Below are 11,325 nucleotides of genomic sequence, written 5' to 3'. Positions count from 1 at the left end.
TCACCAGATGAAACTGCAAATGAAGGCCCTGAAGCAAATGGCTTGGAAGATATTTCTAATTCTTTTCATGACCCACCCCCACCACCCCTCATTTCTTCTAGACCTATAACTAGACTAAAGTCCCAACAGGCCCCTAAAGGTGAGGTACAAGTATCACACATGAGGAGGTACGTTATACTCCAAAAGAACTGTGTGAGTTTTCTAATTTATATAGACATAAATCAGGGGAATATGTGTGGCAATGGATTTTAAGAGTGTGGGATAATGGTGGGAGGAATATAAGGCTGGATCAGGCTGAATTTATTGATATGGGCCCACTAAGCAGAGATTCTGCATTCAATGTTATAGCTCGAGCGGTTAGAAAAAGTGGTAACAGCTTGTATGGGTGGTTGGTTGAAACATGGATGAAAAGGTGGCCAACGTTACCTGAGGTTGAAATGCCAGAACTGCCCTGGTATAATGTAGATGAGGGGATACAGAGGCTTAGAGATATTGGAATGTTAGATTGGAATTATCATGCAAAGCCTGCTCTTACATCCCAGGAATGTCCCAGAGGATGCACCTTTTACCAGAACAGTGAGAAATAAATTTGTGAGACTAGCACCATCATCCCTAAAGAGCTCTGTGGTTGCACTTCTCTGTAGGTCAGATATTACTGCAGGAACTGCTGTCACTGAGCTGGAATCCTTAAACACAATGGGGATGACAGGATCCCGAGTTGGCAGAAGCCAGGTGGCAGCACTTAATCACCAAAGACAGGGTAGACGCGGCTATTATAATAGACAGCAAACTCAAAGGAGGCATCAGAATTATATGACACACAGAGATTTGTGGCATTGGCTAGTAAATCATGGGGTACCTAGAAATACAATAGGAGGGCAGTCTACTAAATTCTTGTTGGAGCTGTATAAACAAAAGAATTCTAGGTCAAGAGAACAGAAGTCTAACCTGAATTACAAAAACACAGAGTCACAGCCCCTTAATCAATTTCCAGACTTGAAACAGTTTGCAGATCCTGAGCCCCTTGAATGAAGGGGAGGCCAGGTCCCTATGGGGGAGAAACCTGTTACACTGCCACAAATTTATACTGTTAACCTTCCTCTAAGTCTTCCCCAAGGAGACCGACGGCCTTTTACCAGGGTAACTGTGCATTGGGGAAAAGGAAATGATCAGATATTTCGGGGATTATTAGACACTGGTTCAGAAGTGACATTAATTCCAGGGGACCCAAAACGTCACTCTGGACCACCAGTCAGAGTGGGGGCTTATGGAGGCCAGGTGATCAATGGAGTTTTAGCTCAGGTCCGTCTCACAGTGGGTCCAGTGGGCCCCCGGACCCATCCTGTAGTTATTTCCCCAGTTCCAGAATGTATAATTGGCATAGACATACTGAGCAACCGGCAGAATCCCCACGTTGGTTCTCTAACCCGTACAGTGAGGGCTATTATGGTGGGAAAGGCCAAGTGGAAGCCACTAGAACTGCCCCTACCAAGCAAAATAGTAAATCAAAAGCAATACCGTATTCCTGGAGGGATTGCAGAGATTACTGCCACTCTTAAGGACTTGAAAGATGCAGGGGTGGTGATTCCCATCACATCCCCGTTCAACTCTCCTATTTGGCCTGTGCAGAAAACAGATGGGTCTTGGAGAATGACAGTGGATTATCGTAAACTCAACCAGGTGGTAACTCCAATTGCACCTGCTGTTCCAGATGTAGTATCATTGCTTGAGCAAATCAATACATCCCCTGGTACCTGGTATGCAGCTATTGATCTGGCAAATGCTTTTTTCTCAATAGCTATTAGTAAGGACCACCAGAAACAGTTTGCTTTCAGCTGGCAAGGTCAGCAATATACTTTCACTGTCCTACCTCAGGGGTATATCAACTCTCCAGCCCTATGTCATAATCTTGTTCGCAGAGATCTTGATCGTTTCTGCCTCCCACAAGACATCACACTGGTCCATTATATTGATGATATCATGTTGATTGGACCTAGTGAGCAAGAAGTAGCAACTACTCTAGATTTACTGGTAAGGCATTTGCATGTCAGAGGATGGAAGATAAAGCCAACAAAAATACAGGGGCCTTCCACCTCAGTAAAATTTCTAGGTGTCCAGTGGTGTGGGACATGTAGAGATATCCCTTCTAAGGTGAAGGATAAGTTGCTGCATCTGGCCCCTCCCACAACCAAAAAAGAGGCACAACGCCTAGTTGGTCTTTTTGGATTTTGGCGACAACATATTCCTCATTTGGGTGTGCTACTCCAGCCCATTTATCGAGTGACCAGAAAAGCTGCTAATTTTGAGTGGGGACCTGAACAACAGGAGGCTCTGCGACAGGTCGAGGCTGCTGTACAAGCTGCTCTGCCACTTGGGCCGTATGATCCAGCAGATCCAATGGTGCTGGAAGTGTCAGTGGCAAATAGAGATGCTGTCTGGAGCCTTTGGCAGACCCCTATAGGAGAATCACAACGCAGACCCTTAGGATTTTGGAGCAAAACCTTACCATCTGCTGCAGATAACTACTCTCCTTTTGAGAAACAGCTTTTGGCCTGCTACTGGGCCTTAGTAGAGACTGAATGCTTAACCCTGGGCCACCAAGTTACCATGAGACCTGAGTTGCCTATCATGAGTTGGGTGTTGTCTGACCCACCAAGCCATAAAATTGAGCGTGCACAGCAGCACTCTATTGTAAAATGGAAATGGTATATACGAGATAGAGCCAGAGCAGGTCCTGAAGGCACAAGTAAGTTACATGAAGAAGTGGCACAAATGCCCATGGTTTCCACTCCTGCTGCCATATTACCTTCTCTTTCCCAGACCAGAGCTATGGCCTCTTGTGGAGTTCCTTACAGTGAATTGACTGAGGAAGAGAAAACTCGGGCCTGGTTTACAGATGGTTCAGCACAATATGCAGGTACCACCCGAAAGTGGACAGCTGCAGCATTACAACCCCTTTCTGGGGTGTCCTTGAAGGACAGTGGTGAGGGGAATTCCTCCCAGTGGGCAGAACTTCGAGCAGTGCACCTGGTTGTTCATTTTGCTTTGAAGGAAAAATGGCCAGAGGTGCGTTTGTATACTGACTCATGGGCTGTTGCTAATGGTTTGGCTGAATGGTCAGGGACTTGGAAAGACCATAATTGGAAAATTGGTGACAAAGAGGTCTGGGGAAGAAGTATGTGGATAGACCTTTCTGAGTGGGCTAAAAACATGAAAATATTTGTGTCCCATGTGAATGCACACCAGAGGGTGACTTCAGCAGAGGAAGATTTTAATAATCAAGTGGATAAGATGACCCGTTCTGTGGATACAAGTCAGCCTCTTTCCCCAGCAACTCCTGTCATTGCCCAATGGGCTCATGAACAAAGTGGTCATGGTGGTAGGGATGGAGGTTATGCATGGGCTCAGCAACATGGACTTCCACTCACCAAGGCTGACCTGGCTACAGCCACTACTGAGTGCTCAATCTGCCAGCAGCAGAGACCCACACTCAGCCCCCAATATGGCACCATTCACCGAGGTGACCAGCCAGCTACATGGTGGCAGGTTGATTACATTGGACCACTCCCTTCATGGAAGGGGCAGCGATTTGTTCTAACTGGAATAGACACATACTCTGGATATGGGTTTGCTTTCCCTGCACGCAATGCTTCTGCCAAAACTACCATCTGTGGGCTTACAGAATGCCTTATCCATCGTCATGGTATTCCGCATAGCATTGCTTCAGGTCAAGGAACACACTTCACAGCAAATGAAGTGCGGGAATGGGCACATGCTCATGGAATTCTCTGGTCTTACCATGTTCCCCATCATCCAGAAGCAGCTGGATTGATAGAACAGTGGAATGGCCTTTTGAAAACTCAATTACGGTGCCAACTAGGTGGCAAAAACTTGAAAGGCTGGGGTAATGTTCTCCAGGAAGCTGTGTATGCTCTGAATCAGCATCCACTGTATGGTGCTGTTTCTCCCATAGACAGGATCCATGGGTCCAGGAACCAAGGGGTGGAAATGGGAGTGGTACCACTCACTATTACCCCTAGTGATCCACTAGGAAAATTTTTGCTTCCTGTCCCTGCTACCCTGAGTTCTGCTGGTCTGCAGGTTTTAGTTCCAAAACTGGGTGTGCTTCCTTCAGGAGAAACAACAGTGATACCACTGAACTGGAAGTTAAGATTGCCACCTGGTCACTCTGGGCTACTTATGCCTCTGGATCAACAAGCCAAGAAGGGGATTACATTATTGTCTGGGGTAATTGACCCTGACTATCAGAAGGAAGTAGGACTGCAACTACATAATGGAGGTAAAGAAGAGTTTTCTTGGAGTATAGGAGATCCCCTAGGGCATCTATTAGTACTACCGTGCCCTGTGATTAAAATCAATGGAAAACTGCAACAACACAATCCAGGCAGGACTACTAATGGCTCTGAAACTTCAGGAATGAAGGTTTGGGTCACCCCACCAGGCAAAGAACCACGGCCAGCTGAAGTGCTTGCTGAGGGTAAAGGGAACATGGAATGGGTAGTGCAAGAAGGTAGTGATAAATATGAACTACAATCACATGATCAGTTACAGAAACAAGGACTGTAATTCTGTTTTGTTCATGTTATACTATTTAAATTGTAAGATATCAAGTTTAAGAATGAATGTTGCCCAAGGATTTGCACCCTGTTCTGGAGAGATGTCATGTATTTCCAGTTATATGCAGGACAGTTGAGTATTGTCAGGTAAAAGAAAAAATGTGTGCTTATTTGTTTTCATTTGGAAATTAAGTATGGTTTAAGGCGATATATATATAGGTGCCAAGTTGACAAGTGGTGGACTGTCATGGTTAGGGACACGTGTCAACTTGGCCAAGTTGTGGTACCTGTTTTTCTGATTGGGCAAGCGCTGGCCTGTCTGTTGCAATGAGGACATTTCATAGGATTAGGTCATGATCACGTCAGCTGCATCCACAGCTGATTCCATTTGTAATCAGCCAAAGGGGAGTGTCTTCTGCAATTAGTGATGCTAAATCTAATCATGGGAAGCCTTTTAAGGAGGACTTAGAGGAGACAGTTTCCATTCCATTCCTGCTTTGGCTGGTGAGCCTCTCCTGTGGATTTCATCCAGGCCATCCACTGGAGTCATCGGCTTCGCAGCCTGCCCTGTGGATTTTGGACTCTGCATTCCTGCGGTCACGTGAGACACTTTTATAAATTTTATATTTGCAAGTGTTATCTGTTGATTCTGTTTCTCTAGAGAACCCTAACTAATACACCTGTTTTGTGCCCCAGCAGATGTTTTACCCTGGAGAATGTTCCATGAGCGCTTGAGAAGAATGTATATTTTGGTGTTTGGGGATGCAGTGATCTATAAATGTCTGTTAGGTCTAATTCATTTATCATATTATTTAGGTTCACTATTTCCTTATTGATCCTCTGTCTAATTGTTCTATTTATTGAATAGAGTGGTGTATTGAAGTCCCCTACTATTATTATTGAAACACCTGTAAGTCCCTTCAGTTTTGTCTGTATTTGCCTCATGTACTTTGGAGCTCCTTAATTGGGAGCATAAACATTTATGATTGTTATTTCTTCCTAGCGAATTATTCGTTTTGTTAATCTATAGTGTCCATCTTTGTCTCTTATAACATCTTTTCATTTAAAGCCTATTTTATCTGATATTAGTATAGCTACTTCCACTTATTTTTGGTGGAATATCTTTTCTTCATCCATTCACTTTCAACCCATTTGTATCTTTGGGTCTAAAATGAGTCTCTTGTAAACAGCATGTAGATGGATCATATTTTTTTCCTCCATTCTGCCTGTGTCTTTTTATTGGGAAATTTAATCCATTAACATTCACAATGTTATTATTGTAAAGCTGTCCTTACTGCAACCATTTTAACCCCGGGCTTTTATTTGTCAAATCTAGTATTTTTATGTATTTTTATGCTTTTAGTTACCCTTACTGATAATCATCATCTTTATACTGTCCTCCAAATCTCTCTCCTGTCTATTTTTTTTCAGCTAACAGAACTTCCTTTAGTATTGCTTACAGGGCAGGTCTCTTGTTAACAAATTCTCTCTGCGTTTGTTTTTATCAGTGAAAATTTTAAACTCTCCCTTACTTTTGAAGGACAGCTTGCTGCATAAAGAATTCTTGACTGGCAATTTTTCTCTTTCAGAATCTTAAATACATCATACCTCTGCCTTCTCATCTCCATGGTGCCTGATGGGTAGTCTGAACTTAGTCCTATGTGGCTTCCCTTATATGGGCGAGTTGCTTTTCTCGAGCTGCTTTCAGGACTCTCTCCTTCTCATCAGCATTTGACAGTCTGATTAGCATGTATCTTGGAGTTGGTCTATTTGGATTTATTCTATTTCGAGTTCATTACTATTCTTTGATGTGTATATTTGTGTCTTCTACAAGGGTTGGGAAGTTTTCCCCCATTATATCCTCAACTACTCTTCCTAGCCCTTTACTCCTCTCTTCACCTTCTGGGACACCAGTGATTCTTATATTTGTGCACTTCGTGTTGTCCATCATTTCCCTGAGAAAAAAATTTTCATCTTTTTCATGATTTGTTCTTTTACGTGTTTGAATTCAGTTGCTATGTCCTCCAGTTCACTTATTCTTTCCTCTGCCTCCTCAAATCTGCTGTGGTGAGTGTAAAGTATATTTTTTATTTGATTAAAAACCTTCATTTCTGTAAGACGTTATTTTTCTGTTTATTCTTTCACATGATTTTTATGCTGTTCTTGTGTCTTAGGGATACCCTTTATCTTTAGCCACCCATTAAAGTTATGTAGGAGACTTGTATGAACATCATTGATTAGTTGTTCCAAGTTCTGTCTCCCCTCCGGCTTTTTAATTTGATTATTTGATTTAGCCATCTCTTCTTGCCTCTTCATATGTCTTGTGATTTTTTTTTTATTTTATTTTTTGCTGTTTTTTCAGCATTTGATTATCTCTATAAGGTTATTTTGAAACTTGGTTTCCTTCGCTCGTCTAATATTTTGCTTTTGCTTTGATGGTCCTCTTTGGCACTTGGTTTGTCAGTAATCACCGCCAGGGCCTAACTCTGGGGATGCAGCCCTTTTCAGAAGTCTGTTGGTGGTTTTCCAGTCTGCACTTACCCTGTCTTCCCAGCAGATGGTGCTCTTGGGCCACCTCTCTCCCACATCCCTGCCTCTTCTGGACTGCAGCAGGCCCCTGGGTAGGTTCCCGCCCAGGTGAATCCAGTTAAGGCCACAGGCCACAGGCCCTTGGGTGCGCTAGAAGCTGTCCACTCCAGGGCTAAGGGGTGGGCACTGTGCATCTCAGCAGAGACCCGGCTTGTGGGCACAATGGGTCTCACCAGACCCGTACCCAGGCTCCCGCATGGAAAGACGCTGGGCTGCGGGACGGAGAGGTTCAACTTCCCCAGCCAGCAGGCAGCACAGGAGTGCCCTGCTCTTCACTGGCGCTAGACTGCCTCTGGGGTGGAGGATGGGTGCGTGGTGTTGCAAAGCAGCTGCCTGGCGCCTGCCTCTCTGCTCATGCGCAGTGAGCACTCTGAGCCTCTGTGTGCAAAGGATCGAGGCAGCGGGCCCCAGAGAGTCTCTAACTGGCCAATTTCCAGATTGTCTCTGCTCTGAGTCCCCCTCTCCTCCTGAGGGGAGGGCTTCCCAGCCACCCCCAAATCCAAGAGCCTACACCAGCCTGCCTCGGGAATGGGGTAGGCACTGGGCACTGCAGCAGGACTCTGTATGTGGCCAAGCTGAGTCTATGGTCCTGGGATCCCTCATGGGCTGGGGTCTGAGAAGGTGGCTGGACCCACCTCTCCGAAGCAGGGGTGAGTCACTTTTCGGCTGCCTGATCTGGTTGCGATTGAGTTCATTCACCCCAATTTCTCAATCACAGTTTCTCCACTTTTCCATCCAGGTCTTCCTTACATAATGCAGTGGTTCTTCCGGACTCTGGAACTCAGCTATTGATTTTTACAGCAACCTCACACATTTATTAATCCTGAGGGTTTTTTTTTTTTTTTTTTTGCTATCTCGGATATTTTAGGTCATCATACTACCTTCAAATGTGAGTTTTGTCTTTTTTCTTTTGTTGTTGGCTTGACCAAGGCAATGATGATGAACATCAGTGAGAGTGGGCACCTCCCTTGCTGTTACATTTCAGCGGGAATGCAAATGTTTCCAACGTCTCACCATTGGGTATGATAATGGCTATAGGTTTCTAGTAGATACCTCTAATCAGGTTAAAATATTTGTATGTCTCTGGATGAAACTGTCTGCTGGGTGTCCCCAAAATACCTAAGTCCTGTTCTTATGGAGGGAGGAAGAAAAACAGTCAACTATCAGTCATACTAATGAAGTGAGTGCCTTAAGGAAAAGCAACACAGGAACCCGCTCCCTGGGGTGGGGGCTCAGCCATTTAGACTGCAAATTTCCCACGAAGACCCTCGTGGGAATTGTGACATGGTTGTTTTATTTTTGTTGCTCTCTTCCCAGTATTCTCTTGTCCTCCCCTTAGTTGCCTCTAAATATTGCCCAGCTTTTTAAGTCAGTGCAAGTTCTCCACCTCTAGGAAGTCTCCTCTGCCTCTACTGCTGCGCCCAAAACAGCCAGTTCACAACTGTTGTGCTGTTGTAATCGTCAACTGTGTCCCCTTTTCAGTCTCAGAAGTGTTCCAGTTTGGAAGACAAATTATATGGTCTCCCCAGGCTGCAGGGATCTCTCCCTCCACTGAACTATCAGCACTTATCAATAATACCACTTATTTGTTAGTTAACTGAGAAGGCCATGTGACATATCTGTACTCTTAGTTTCTCAGAATCCATGATGTATCTTCTGAAATTACTAGTAACGCATCACAGGGCAAAAAAGCGCAGGCGTGGGAAAACTAACAATACTAATTAATTTAAATCCAGAGTCCAAATTTAGCCATCGGAGACACCTTGCAGCAAGTTTCCCAAACCTCTTGGCCTGATTTCCAAACCAACCTTAAAGGAAAGTTGTTGGGATACTAAAACGAAGGTAAGTGACTGTCTAAAAAGATGCCATCTAGAAAGATGCAAGGCTTGTGAGGGTAGGGCATATAGTTTTTACACATCCCCATAACGCCCAACAAAGTCTTGTTCTAAAAAGGTATACAAATACTTAACTATGCCATCATAAAGAATTTATTTCTTTGAAAATTTTTTTTCTACAAGTTTTTACCTAAATCTCAATAGAATGGGAAGTGGTTATCTCCCTATAAACTGCACTACTTCTTGCTAAACCTTAAAATGCCATGCTGGCTCTTCCAAACCACAGAAGTCCATTTTAATGAGTCTTATAGGAGTAGTTGTCATGCCAGAGCAAATGCTAGCAGGGTGCTCCCATTGTTCTAGAAGGTGAATGGGTATAATTTAAACCGGACACACAGATGATAGGGAGCTTTCACTAAATAACTAGGCTCTGGTTGGCAATTCCCATTTTCTAGGATATCCAGGGACAAGTGTGACAGAGAGAATTGAAATACCCCCAAATGATAATTGGAATGCATTTTCTCATGAGGAAAATAAGGTCAAAATTGTGATTGTGAATACTTTCCTTAGCTGTATATTTTAGCTTTTTTGGGGGGTGTGGGGTGTGCATGGTCCGGGAATCGAACCCGGGTCTCCCGCATGGAAGGCGAGCATTCTACCACTGAACCACCCATACACCCACATTTTAGCATTTTAAATCATGCCAAAACAACACTTCAACTATCCTCCATCTTCCTTCAAACCTATTATCACTACTTAAAAACCCACAACATGGTCTTAATTAAATGTACCAATGGTCTCAAAACTGCCACTTGGGAAACAGCCGATTTGTTCCAAGACTGCAGCTATGTTCAAATCATTTCTGGATCCCATCTTCTGCACTGGTCTTTAGACTTCATGTCACCTCAGAGGTTACAAATCTCTACTCTCCTGAGTCGATGTGACTTTTTTAAGGGCCCAAAGATATTGGGAGTTGGATGATCAAGCTGAATAATAACTTGAGGTTAGAAAACAAAGGCATAATTATGAAGAAACCTGACCCTTCAAACTATTTTAGCCAGTGATACAATAGAATCATGTGTGGCTGTCCAAAATAACTCCTTTGAGGATAACATTAATTTAGCTGAATAAGCAAAAACAAGTTACAGTCACACTTTAGATATGCCATACGCTCTATGTCACAACACTGAAAAAGGGCCCTTCCCAAATTGTATATCCCACTGTCCTACCAAGTTACCAAAAATCGTGAATACTTTAATCTGAAGGGCCAGAAAAGTATACCCTACAGAACCACCAATATCTTAGTGTGAATTTGTCTGACATAATAAATTGTCAGCTTTGATCAACACAAGTCAATAGGACATAGTGATTTAGGGGAAGGCAAAGATGGAAAGGCCCAAGGGAGCCAACTTCTAACCATCACACAGCCCTTTGGCTCCAAGCACACATCCTAACAGACCAGGCAACCAAGACGTGGCGGTTTGGTGCTGTATGTACCCTAGGAAAAGACGTTCTTAAACCTAATCCATTCCTGTGGGTGTACATCCCTTGTAGGTAGGATCAATTGGCGAGGCAACTTCCGTTAAGGTGTGTCCCACCTCATTCAAGATGGGTCCTAATCCTAACCCTGGAAACCTTTCTAAGCAGAATGAAATTCAGACAGAGGAAAGAGAAAGGCACAGGAACAAGAAGCTGAAACTCAACAGAACCTGGAAGAGAATGGGGAGGCCAGGAGGGGCCACCATGTGCATTGCCATGTGACAGAGCAGCCTGTGAGCAAGGATCACTGGCAGCCAGCCCCAGAACACAGCCTTCGGGAAGAAAGCACTGCTTTGATGATGTCCTGATTTGGACTTTTTATTAACCTCAAAACCATGAACTAATAAATTCCCATTATGTAAGCCAACCCCTTGCAAGGCATTTGATTGAGCAGCCAAAGGAAACTAAAACACATGGCAACATGGTCCAAGTATGTGGTGATTTTTATTAAGAATAACTTTGGTTCTAAGAATTCCACCCTCAATTCTGTAATACTTTCCATTAAAAACAATTATACAAGAGCAAATACAAAAAATATTAAATTATGAAAACAAATCCATTAAGGCTCCCTTTATATATATTATATACACTCAAACAAGTCAAGATTTTTCAGAGTAGAAGAATAAAGTCAACTGTTTTAGCTTAGAAAGCAATACTACTTTACTACTAGGAAACTATAAAACACTGAACTATTTTAAGAAAAGCATAGAGTGGAAAATGGAGCCAGTTTTGTAAAAAAGTGGCTCAAAGCACAAAACTGCTCAACTGTTCAAGAGTCCTGGGGT

General features: G+C 43.5%; 1 non-coding gene across 1 annotated transcript; it reads right to left on the bottom strand.

Moving 5' to 3' along the window:
* Window positions 1-9,606: 9,606 nt before the first annotated feature.
* On the bottom strand, window positions 9,607-9,677 carry TRNAG-UCC (transfer RNA glycine (anticodon UCC)). Its single transcript has one exon. It is a non-coding gene; the product is annotated as a tRNA-Gly (tRNA).
* Window positions 9,678-11,325: the final 1,648 nt, after the last annotated feature.

This window comes from Tamandua tetradactyla, chromosome 7 (genome assembly GCF_023851605.1).
Source record: "Tamandua tetradactyla isolate mTamTet1 chromosome 7, mTamTet1.pri, whole genome shotgun sequence".
NCBI classification, from domain to species: Eukaryota; Metazoa; Chordata; class Mammalia; order Pilosa; family Myrmecophagidae; genus Tamandua; species Tamandua tetradactyla.
This window is presented reverse-complemented; position numbering and strand designations above follow the sequence as displayed.